This window comes from Euprymna scolopes, chromosome 2, assembly GCF_053919585.1.
Source record: "Euprymna scolopes isolate OS-2025 chromosome 2, ASM5391958v1, whole genome shotgun sequence".
In the NCBI taxonomy this organism is placed as follows: Eukaryota; Metazoa; Mollusca; class Cephalopoda; order Sepiida; family Sepiolidae; genus Euprymna; species Euprymna scolopes.
Window position 1 is genome coordinate 115,774,214 of NC_136483.1, and position 13,459 is coordinate 115,787,672.

A 13,459-nucleotide genomic window follows, 5' to 3' on the forward strand; every position below is an offset into this window, starting at 1 on the left:
CAACAACAACAACAACAACAACAATAATAATAATAATAATAATAATAATAATAATAGCAACAGCTGCATCATAAACATCCAAATAAATAGTACAAGCAGAGAGAAGAAGAACGATAACCATAAAATCCTATGGAGCATAGATGTACAAACAGATAAACTCATTCATGTTAGCGAGGTAGAAAAGTCCTGTTAGATCACAGATTTCGCCGTTCCAGCAAACTGCGGGGTGAATATCAAGGAGACAGAGAAGTGACGGAAATATACAGAATTGCCCAGAGAGATGAAATGAATATGGAAGGTGAAAAAGTCAAGATAACACCAATAATAGTAGTAGCATTAGGGACAATCCTGAAAAACTTTGAAAAAAAGAATGGGAGAGATCGGTATTAGTGAAATGACTGAGAATATATAACGGATAAGAATATAAAAAAACAGATGAAATATTAAGGAAAATCTTGGAATACAAATGAACTACAAACACTAACCCGGCATATAGAAATCGCAACATAAAAAAACAAAAACATAGAACAAAAGCAAAAAAATATACAATAATACAAAAAGATAGAACACCATAAGGAATCAAGAAAACTGTAACCGTATGTTAAGTTAACAGCTTTAAAAAATTGTAGGGTCGGCATTAACTGGCATCACACCAAATAGTCTTGAAGGGTCAAGAAGGATAGAAAAACCGAGGAGAGAAAGCACTAATCAGATCTCCACTGGATGAGTGCAAAGAGGACTGGGACTTTGGGGAGGTTTATTGCCACCCAAATTCCATTGAAAGCCTATGCTCGTTGCCAGTGAGAAATCAATGGCAAGCAGCTATTGCAATAATGCAAATTCATTTGCAAAGCTTATCGAACGAGGTGAAGATTACTGGAAATCTGTGAAAACTTGTTGCCACCTAGATTCCAGGTTGTTCACAGAGAGGAATCTGTAGCAGTCGAACCTTGCTACAATCACAGGCAGGGGCTAACTCTCGCGGCTCAAGATTTGAAATCCATTTCTCCCTGGCTTATTCAATAACAAGCCAGCTCTCAATCACATGACCGAGTACATGAAAGGTAAAACGAAGAATGTTCTCCCTCTTACTCTTTCTCCCTGACTTCAGCTGACAGCAGAAATTCGCCTGGGCCTTATGCCCCAGGCCGAACGTGAGTAAAACAAGCCAACATGGCGACCGTCAAACTCCAACTTGCTTCCACATGCGCTTCACACACGTACTCTTTTCTACCACAAGACACTAACCCTTTGTCCCGTCTCTACTATCGGACGCACGCTCCTACAAAGGTAAACACATTTAACACTTTTCTCTTTCTCTTTCAACAGGCCTGACATATATCTAACTTTTGGATATCTAATCTATATCCCACATCAGAAACTTTTTCCATGACTACTACTATAAATACAAGTGCGCATGAACACTGAACTCTCCTACTAGCCCGTTTCTCTCTTGTACACGCTACTAACGAAGATGACAAATAAAGTTGCTTTTTAATATAGAACGAAACTCAATTTCATTGTCTCTTATTCTGTAAATCTTTGATGGTGGCCTGTGTGAAAATACCTAGTGAGTACAAATGATAATAATAACACTATGTAAACACATCTAAAACTTATAATAATAAAAACCTTAGACGAAACCAAAGGAATTGAACTGCCAGAATATGTAAGAAAAATCCCATAATCTGAGATTTCCATCAACATCGGTTGATACCACATAAACTGACCATGAAAGGTCTCGAAGGATGGAAAGGAGTGAGAACACCATTCAGAACTTACATCACTGCCCCTGCTTTACAAGTACTTTAATAGAATGTGCTATAATGAACTCATAGTACTTGTGTCACCACTCGAGGTACATACTCCTGACTAACCAAAATCCCCCTCCTTCACTGTTTAAGTCTCTAGATAACGGAAGCCTTCTACTCTAATAGTTTCTTCCCTCAGACAGCTCGACTTTCGAATTCCCTTCCTGTTTCGTGCTTCCTTGACGGTATTAACCAGCAGAAGTTTAAATGTAATGTGAACAGACTTCTCTGTGCTCAACTCCCTTCAGTCCCCTGCTAGACACGATCTCAGATTGTAAACCTTTACGTTTCATTTCGCAATTGTTTGGAGTGAAAAAGAGAAAACATCCCACCAGAAGAACATGAGATGACTTATTGTCATTCAAATTCAATTTTTCTTCGTATTATTTAAATTCATTGGACTACTGTTCTCATCTTGAGTGTGATCTTCACAACGTTTCGGTCGGTGTAACCTCCGACCTTCTTCAGGTGTATCTTGTCGAACTCGGAAATGTTTCTGTCGAACTTGGGAATCTGGACGGAATTTCGAACGGAACACTTTATTTACTTCACGAGGATAGTATGCTCTTGTTCCATCAGCCATGATTGAATAGAGGTCCGAAGTAATTCGCAATGGTATTTTTGGCTGCCTACACTGAGGATTGAACCTTCAACCTTCAGAAGAAGGTCACTTTTACAATTGATTTTTCCAAGTAGTCTAATCACTGCATCACGGGTCCTTGTGGGTCCTTCAGTCATGGCTGATGGAACAAGAGCATGCTACCCCTGTGAAGTAAATAAAGAGTTCCGCTCGAAATTCCATCTGAATTCCCAAGTTTGACAGAAACATTCCCAAGTTCGTCAAGATACACCTGAAGAAGGTCGGAGGTTACATCGACCGAAACGTTGTGAAAATCACACTCAAGATGAGAACAATAGTCCGATGAATCCAAATAATACGAATAACCAATCCTTATCTCAAAAATTCAGAAACGTCATATCAACTTTTCTTGTTTATAAAAGTAGTAGAGTATTTAGCATGAAGAAAATTAGTGTGAGGAGCACACTTCCGGTTGAAAAGTTAGTAGAGAACGAAGAGACGGTGTGAAGAAAAATAAAGTAGGACAAAGTAAAATGGGAGGAAGGTGTGTAGAACTGAAAATCACGAACTCATCTATTGTTAATGTAGAGTTAGTAACTATCTGTCGCCTATACAACTACTTCTCTTAATGTTCACTTCATGAAAAAGGTAGTGTAGTACCTGTTTTGCTGTCATGATACAATCCCCTCCAGCATTACATCTTCCTTAGGGGAAGTAGTGTATCATGAGGTCATCCTACCAAGCAGTATCTCCCACTTGCAATTAATGTAGCATCTGTTCTGCTAATATGTAAACATACAAGTATTACCCCTTCCTTTGAGAGTAGTGTAGTATATGTTTAAGTTCGTTGTAAAAGAATTTCATCCTCCTTATGAAGGGGTAGACTACATCACTAAAAGATTTCTACAATCGTCTGTACATTAGGAAATCGAACACTCACATTATACTAGCACACTAGCACACATATGCAAACGGGGAGTATACATATTTTCGATAGCATTATAAATTCACATTTAATAATATAAATTAATAATATTAGCAAAAATATGTATACTCCTCGTTTGCATATTGTGCGTTTGTATATATAATGTAAGTGTTCGCTTTGTGCGGCCGACGAGATATTTCAAGCGAGGGAAACTTTTCTCTTAACAGAAATAAAAATCTCTCTCGGTTGAAATATCTCAAACATGCAACGCATCAACAGATTTCTATATCATTTTAAAATCATTTTCTTTATTAAATATTCCTAGCGCATATTTATTTTATGGAACAGTGATCAACATTAACATTGAATTGTAAACTGACCTTAATTTCACAAAATCCTATCTATCTTGTTTTTCAATTCGACCGAGAAACTCTTTTCTTCTTTTATTAAATAAAACTCAATTTTCAAATATTGTATGATATTCATGCGCCCAGCATGTTGATATACTAACTACAGTACATATATATATATATATATATATATGTGTGTGTGTGTGTGTGTGTGTTTATTTGTTTTTGTTAGCAATACTTTCTTAAATGAATCCAAGTATTTATACGAAAGTGCATTTTTACCTAAATGCGTGTTGGGAATAATTTTCCCTTTGACCAATTTGGTACCCCCTAAATGGGAAGCAGCAAAATACAATTGGTCAAGGGAAAAATTATTCCCAACAAGCATTTAGGTAAAAATGCACTTTCGTAAAAATACTTGAATTCATTCAAGAAAGTATCGCTTACAAAAACAAATAAAAACATCTACATAAAAGTGAGTCCTGCGATGTTAGCCGCGTGGTAGAGATTTAGGTTTCTTATCACGAGGTGCCGATTTCGAATCTCGCTAGATTCAGCCACTCTGATAAGTTGTGGACGACGAAACACGTGTCAGTGGATAATTGTATTTTAAAAAAATATATATATATATCTATAATACAAAGCTGAACGTCTGTGTGTGTCTGGTCACGAATAGGCTCCTACATGGTTGACTATTATAGAAAATTGATCACATATAATGATAGAAGATGTATAGAGACAAAGGAATGGGTATGTTTGATCTGGCATAATGATGATTCATTAAAATTGTGGGGTCTGCGTATGCGTACACATAGTATGGAAATAAAAAAAAAAACGTTTACAAGTGTTTTTGATATAGATGTGCATAAGAATACTTTGATAAGTATGTTTTAACTTAAATAGGGATGGTATAATAAAATTGTGGGGTCTGCATTCGCGCCTGGCCTCCATAGAATGGAAATATGTCACAAAGTTTAACAAGGTTTTTTAATATAGATCCACAGAATATTGTGATAAGTGTTTCAGTGTGAACAGGTATGGTATAATAAATTATGGGGTTTATCTATTTTAATTTTACTTTTGCTTTGGTTTTGATATCCCCGAATTCGAAGCTATCTCTTTACAACCCTTCCTTTTCATAACCTATCATACTTTCATAAATCAGAGTCCATTTTCTGTGGGCTGCTTTTGAACCCAGTCAACGACGGGTAGTTTTGCTAGTATATATATATATATATATATATATATATATATATATATATATATATATATATATATATATATATATATTGCTACGATGTGCAGACCGTTTTAATCATATTAGATATCATCAGGCAAGAAAAATTAAGGTACAAAAACTGAAAAGGTTCAACACCTTTTCAAATTTTGGAGAGAGAAAATTCGCCATGAGTGGCGATGAGCGAAATTAAAATTCTTAAGAACTTTTATTTCACCCATTTAATTTTAAAGTTCATAAGAACTTTAATTTCGCCCATCGCCACTCATGGCGAATTTTCTCTCTCCAAAATTTGAAATTCTATTGAGAAAATACTATCGAGAAATACACATTTTATATTGAGAAATATACACTTTAAATACGTAAACATTCGGTAATGATTAACAAGCTATCCATGATGACAGTCTCATCTTATTGATGTAAAAAAGCAAAATGTCGTGATCCAAAATGGAAGACGAAACGAGCAATAATTTTGAAGAACATGTACGAAATCTTCATCGTAAATATCATTTATAATACATGTTAGACGTATTCTACGAGACACTGCTTACTAATTCCTGTGAGGTATCGTTTCTTTTAGAATAACGAAGGAAGTGTTCGTTTCGTTTTCCGGTTCATTTTCGGATCACGCTTTTTTTTAATGCCTACATAGATTTCATTTCTCGCAACCCGCTCACGCCGTGATATCGTAATTTTGCCTCGCATTCTTACATAATCTACAGACCGTATCGCTGTCCATATCATAATCGTCACGTTTCGATTACAGCTGCATATGTATAGACTAGGCACCGCCAAAACTGGGGGGGCAGGTCAGTACTTTTTGACGGACCGTCTTTTTAAAAATCTACCAAAAATCAGGTAATTATCCGATCAATACGAAATTTTCAGCGATTATTAGGAGAAGAATGAACTTTATAACAGTGTACTTATTTTTCATAAACGATATTTATATATATATTTTTTTTTGCTTACAAAACCCCCCCTTGTTTTGAAGTGGGAACAAATATGCTTAAAATAATCATCTGAAACTGAACAAAACATATTGTGTTGTTGTAAGGGACAGAATTATAGATTAAAAAAAAAAAAAAAAAAAAAATTGTTTGCATACCTTATTTTGACGTCTGAATATCAGAACTTCGATTGTGTTTAATTATCCCGCTTTTGAGTTTTGAAGTGTGAAATTCGGTGAATATGTTAAGTAAAATAATTAATTTAAGTTAAGCAAAACAAAAAAAAAATTTTTTTATATTTATACGAAAAAAGCCATTTTAAAATTTTTGATAAATAAATTAACAATTTTTTTTTAGCGAGCCGAATAATGCATGACCATTATTAAACAGAGCATGCTTTGAATAATCGATACAAAAAAAAAAAAAATTCGATAAATATTGTACCCTTTGTGTTAAAAATAGCATCATTTTTTTCGATCTCGTTTGAAAACGTTTGCCGCCTTTCGACTACGGTGGACCAAACGCGCTGAAATATTTTTTTTTTATTCTGCTTTAAATTGCCCCCTCCCCCCATTTTGGGGAGCCTGGCCCCCACACACATACACATTAAAAACCAAACTCATACAAATGGTCACCCATCTGGTACTGGCCAGCCTCAGCTTAATAATACATTGAAATTTTCGTCACTGAAAAATAAGTTTTTTTGGCCTGTTTAGTCTTCCATAGTTTTCGTCTCATCGAAAGAAAACGTAAACAGAGTCGATCTGAACTCTTCGGCGACGCGAAATATCTGGTTACATATATGAATAAGTGGAATTATTTGAAATTCAGGTACTTATATTATAATATTTTTGCATATTCTCTTAGAAAATCATCCTAAATCTTAGTTAGACAATAAATGAATAAATAAATTATTTCAAAAACCCTTTTTCTTTAATATTTAAGTACGTTTTTTGTGCAAGACAAAAAAATAACAATTGTTAACTTTTTGGGAAAATTTAACATTTAAAATTGAATTAAAAATAGTAGAAAAAGTTTTACATTATTCTGTTTTCTATATGATAAAATTCAGGGTTTTATCTTTCTGGAAAAAAAAAAGTTACTCAGAAATAATGGATTTTAATAAATGTAATTTAGTTTTAAAAAACAACAACAACTTGATTTTGCGGCCATTTTTGGCGGTGCCTAGTATAGACAGTAATACAGTTACTTACTGTTAATTATTACAGTAAAAGCATTCTATACAAACAACCTTAGTCAGTTTTGTGTTTTTCTATTCTTACGTTTTGTTCGGTACAAAATAACAATCAGACAATCCCTGTGACACTGACGTCACATTTTTTTTTTTTTTTTTTTAGCGTCAAATTATCCCGCTCACATTTAACCCAATCTGGTGACAGGACACTCTTGAAAATCATTCTAACAGAAGATATTTGATAAATCATCCGTGCCGCACTGGAAAAATTTAACTGCATTACACCATTTCGTTCTGAGTATGTTGCCAGTTCATTTCTTTAAGCAGAGAGAGGTAACTTTAATGCCTACTGGAAAGAACTTGAATGCCTATTGGAGAGAACTTGAATGCCTATTGGAGAAAACTTGAATACCCACTAGACACTATCCTCGAGTGTATAAAGTCTCTCTATAAAGGATTTTTTTTTTCACAACAGCCTGGCATGAGGATACTTTTCCCTTCAAGTAAACCCTGACTAAATATTCTAAATTACATGATATTCACGGCACAAATAAGATCTCAGTATGGCTAACCAACATTGCATTTTGTGAGAAATGATGCACATTCTCCAAGTGATATTACCTCAAATAATAGGACGAAGTTAGATACTCAACCAGATAAGATGAATTCTCATGCTGGAATCCAGTAAGACTAAGACACCACAAAAACGGTATACTACAACATATGAAAATGGTCGATTGGGGAGAGGAAAATTATGTTCTCAACTTCTTTACTAACTTAATGTTTGAGCGGTAAAGAAGAATGGAATATCCGAATATCTATGTGTCTCATATAGAGTTCAAGTGTTAGCCTCAAGAAGAGGACTCTTTGATTTATGAGAAATCTGACTGAAGTAAAATGAAACAAGCAAAAACCTATATAGTCCCCCAACTGATTTTGGCTATTTTCCCCATTTAAACCCCTGGCCCGATGTAAAACATCAGGTAAAACAGCCAAATTAATGCACCGTTTTATGATAAACGATGTATTTTTAATTTGAATTCCGTATCATTCAAAACCACTATTTAAACACAAATATGAATATTTGGAGAAAAATAAAAATCAGCTTAGAAAGGGGTGGGTTTTTTTTTTTTTTACCCCTAAAATACTCCCTGGCTCAAGCTTCACAATTTCCCCAGGGTAAAATATTACGTTTCCAGATGTGTATATTCATATGGTCTTGCTTTTAGATAAATTTTAGCAAAATCTAAGGGTCGGAAAAGATTCTATTGTGCAAACAATTACCAAGATGAGATCGATAGTTCAAACAATCAAAATTAAAACTAATCCTCATCTAAAAAAAAATTAAAAACAATTTATCCAAGCGAAATGCATTAACTTTATAGAAAGTTTGTTCAAATGAAAAGAAATAAATTTGAAAATTTTAGAAAATCGAGTAATGCTGATAATTTTTGTTATTAAATGAAAAAAAAATGAATAATTTGCTAAATTGCTGCGTTAATTTCTATTTCAGTCAGATAGATTCTAAAGAGTGAAATAATTTTGGCATTTCTTCCAAACAAATTATCTCTACTTAAACCATGTTTCTAATAATAAAATAATAATGATGATAACTTAAAAAGGGTAAGTTAGGGTTAGGGTTGGCACTTGTGTATGACGGGCTGAGATTATTTTTCAAGGCCAAATGTTTAAGAAAACAATTTAATAAAAATGATATCGCAAAACTTGAATGTAACTTATAAATACTATTTAACAAATAGCGCGGGTCGTTAAGGCACCAAAATAACATTTATTTTATCAAAATAAATTTGCAAAAACATTTATTGTATCAAAATATAAGGCACATGCATTATACGGGTAATTTTGTTTTGTTGAGTTTTATTGAACGACCTACAGAGGACGCAACTTTTCAACCTAATTCAACAGTGACAATAATTAAAACTATATTTTGTTATTGTTTTACTGTAATTCAAACAATTTTTTATTAAAATTCTATTTACCTCTTACGGCGACTTCTTTCTGTTAAATTGTTTGAAAAAAAATCCGATGATGCTTCAATGCAAAAAATGGTTTAAAATTGTTTGAAAAGAAAAAAAAACCCACAAACTCCATTGTTGCTTTAAATTTTAGTAAAATTCTATTTTCTTACAATGAGTTTCTGTTAAATTGTTTTAAAAAAAGTCCAATGTTCCTCAATGGCAGAGTTAGACACAAGATCGGTTTTTAATCTGGGGAAAGGAACAAAAATAAAAATTGACTCAGTCTAGAAGGATTTCTCCTCCTCTGACTGAGGACAGAAAAGAAGATGTGTAGTATCAGAACAGATACCACACTTTTCTCTTAGTCAAAAGGCCAAGTAATGTTGCTTTAATACAATAAATGTTTTTACAATTATATTTTGATACATTTTTATACAGTAACTTGGTTTTAAAGTATTTTGGTGTTATTTATTTTTATTTATTTTTATTTATTTTGTGTGTTATTTGACCAAGAAGAGATCATGTTTTATTAAATTTAGACGAGAAAACAATTCAATGACTTTTTGATAAATGTAAAGTTTGAGCGTGATACTCTTTTTTAACGTTGTTATCTAGAAACCTATTATTTAACATAGGAGGGAAGGTATTTTGTAAGTCTTCAAAGAAGAAATTGGAGTTATCACCCCTAACAATGATGCTGTCCATATAATGCATAAATGTCAAAAAACATTTTTCGTTCAAATTCAACATAGAAATAATATCCTTCTAGACTTAGGCAATTTTAATTTGTGTTCCTATCCAGAGTGTCTCTTTTGGGGGAGCTAGATTTTCCCCACATTAATAACCGACCTTGTGTCTAACTCTGCCCTCGTGGGGAAGCAAATAAATAGGAACAATATTAAAAAAATATATAAAAAAACTTAACAATCAAAGGGAAATAACTTAAAAGTTTTATCAGAGAAACAAATAAATCCGAATTTTTCATTTTGATTTCAAAATATCCATATTTTCTTTTTACCCATTTTCACCCACTGGGGACGAAACCAAAATTTTTCCAGGGTCAAATATTACATTTCCAGATGAATATTCGTGTGCTCTTGCTTTTGGGTAATTTTCAGTAAAATCTAATGGTGGGAAAATATTTTATGTACTGAAAAGTGCTATTTTTGGCTATTTTGACCACTTTTTACCCCCTAAGGATGCAACCAGAATTTTCCCAGAGTCAAATATAACGTTTGCAGATGTATATTATGTGGTCCTACTTTTGAGTAATTTTCAGCAAAATCTAATCATTGGAAAAGATTCTATGTCCCGAAAAGGGTTTGTTTGTTGTGAACTGAAAAAAAAAAAACATTTTTAACTGATTGACCCTCTGAGGATGAAAAACCAGAATTTTACCATCGTCAAATATTATGTTTCTATGTGGTCTTGTTTTGGGGTAATTTTCAGCAGACTCTAATGGTCGGAAAAGATTCCATGTTCCGAAATGTGCTATTTTTATTTATTTGGGATTAAAAATCGCCATTTTTACCCCTTTTGACACCCTGAGGATGAAAACATGCTTCCAGATCTATATCCATGTGGTTTTGCTTTTGGGTAATTTTCAGCAAAATCTAACAGTCAGAAAATGTTCTATGTACTGAAAAGTGCTGTTTTTGGCTATTTTGTACTGCTTTTGAGCCCCTTGGGAAGCAAACAGAATTTTCTCAGGGTCAAATATAACGTTTTCAGATGTATATCATGTGGTCTTACTTTTAGGCAATTTTCAGCAAAATCTAATGATCGTAAAAGATTCTATGTCCCAAAAAGTGTTATTTTTTTGCGATTTTGAACAAAAAAAACAAAAACATTTTTAACCGCTTTTGACCGCCCCCCTGGCGACGCAACCAGAATTTTCCCAAGGTCAAATATAACGTTTCCAGATGTATATCTATGTAGTCTTGCTTTTGGGTAATTTTCGTAATGGTCGGAAAAGATTCCATGTTCCGAAAAGTGTTATTTTGGGCCATTTTGACCCCTTTTGACTCCCTGAGGACGCAACCAAAATTTTTCTAGGATCAAATATTATGTTTCCAGATGTATATCCACATGGTGTTGCTTTTGAGTAATTTTCAGCAAAATCTAATGTGGGAAAATATTTTATGTCCCAAAAAGTGCTATTTTGGACCATTTTGATCCCTTTTTACCCCCTGGGGACGCAACTAAAATTTTTATCAAAATCCGAGAATGTTACATTTCCTTCCTTGCCTAGTTGTAACTTCATGCAAAATTTCAGAAAAATGTAATGAATAATTATTGAGATTTTTTGGAATGAACAGACGAATGGACAAACAGATAAGGGTGAATTCTGAGGTCCAAATCCGACTGAGTCAACGGACCAATAAAGGTAACTTACATATATATATTATTCCTTAATTGGAATTCATTTTTTTTGAGATAAGCATTATATATATTAATTTATTTTTATTTCGGACTACTAGTCTCATCTTTATTAGTTGTTGTTTTTCATCTTTTTATTGGATTGTTTATTCACAACGTTTCGGCCAACTAATTCCTCTGGCCTTCGTCAGGTGGTAACCGCGACGGATAGGAACTTCGAATCTCCTAACTGCATTCTCAGCCATCACTGCCATCCGTAGTTGTTGTCGTCTCACCACATTTTGGCGAATTAACCTCTGGCACGCTTTGGGTGGGATTGAAACCGCTATCTTCAGACAATGTTCATCTGGAACTGTAGAGATTCAACGTCTCTATCAACTGCGGCACGGGCCCCGAAGGGCGATCAAGGTTGGATTCTTTGATCTTATAAATCCAACGTTTATTTATTATCTGATCTTCCATAGTCGGGTCCGTACCAATTAGTATATATATTATTCCTTAATTGGAATTCATTTTTTTTTAGATGAGCATTTTATATTAATTTATTTTTATTTCAGACTATTAGTCTCATCTTTATTAGTTGTTGTTTTTCATCTTTTTATTGGATTGTTTATTCACAACGTTTCAAAATGTGGTGAGACGACAACAACTACGGATGGCAGTGATGGCTGAGAATGCAGTTAGGAGATTCGAAGTTCCTATCCGTCGCGGTTACCACTTGACGAAGGCCAGAGGAATTAGTTGGCCGAAACGTTGTGAATAAACAAACCAATAGAAAGATGAAAAACAACAACTAATAAAGATGAGACTAGTAGTCCGAAATAAAAAAATAAATTAATATATATAATGCTCATCTGAAAAAAAAAAAAATGGTCATATTACATAGTGAAGTGAGAGATATTGATGTTACATAGTCAAGGATAGGAGGATGATATATATTGTTCTCCAAACGACACTAGATAAACGTATAAATTGTATGTATGTTGTTATCAAGAGGATATGATATCAATGTATAAACTGAGTCATGTATTAGAGAGTTATCACACGGGTATATATTACAATTCATATTTACTTTTTTTTATAAGTAGAATAATATATGCTTCATACCTTTTCTTTCTCCAGGATTTCTTCTATCTTCACTGCTGGGTTCTATGATGAAATATGAAATGACCAACACCATAACCAATTGAGACCTCTGTTCTTCCTTCTTTTGTGAAACCACAGAACAACACTTTATACTTGTAAAATATAAATTTATTTCAGTTGTCTTAAATGGTCTTCACAAAGAGTCTGCATTTCGTGCCTTTATTCTTATTCTTTACAGCCTCACTTCCTGGCTTGAAGTACGTCTGTTCACTTGACCAAACTCAAACTTCTTCGACTGAGTAAACTTCCCGACCTTTTGACCTCAGTTCCGTTACGTCATCATTAAAAAGCACATATATCTCAACAAGCGAATTTTTCACGTATGCCTACTCAAGGTCATTTTGTTTATTTAACCTCGCTAATTTATGTAAACATCCTCAGCTAAAACCCATTGCTACACTTTATTCTATAAACAATAAATAACTCCCAATATAAACTATTTTAACAATATAACTGGATAGATAGATAAATAGATAGATAGACAGATAGATCGATAATAATTAACTTTTAACAATGTTATTATCTAACATGAGGATTGAACCTTCAACCTTCAGGAGAATATCACTTTTTACAGTTAATTTTTTCAAGTACTCTAACCACTGCACCACAGGTCCTTACTACCCCCGTGAAGTAAATAAAGGGTTCTGCTCGAAATTCTATCCAAATTCCCGAGTTAGGCAGAAACATTTGCGAGTTCGACAAGATACATCTGAAGACGGTCAAAGGTTACATCGATCAAAACGTTGTGAAAATGACATTCAAGATGAGAACAGTAATCCGATGAATCCAAATAATACGAATAACCAATCCTCATCTCCAAAAATTTAGAAACGTTGAAAAAATTTTTCTTAATTTTCATTTTTGGGAGATGAATAAACAAACCATTTCTTCTATAAAGTAAACTTTC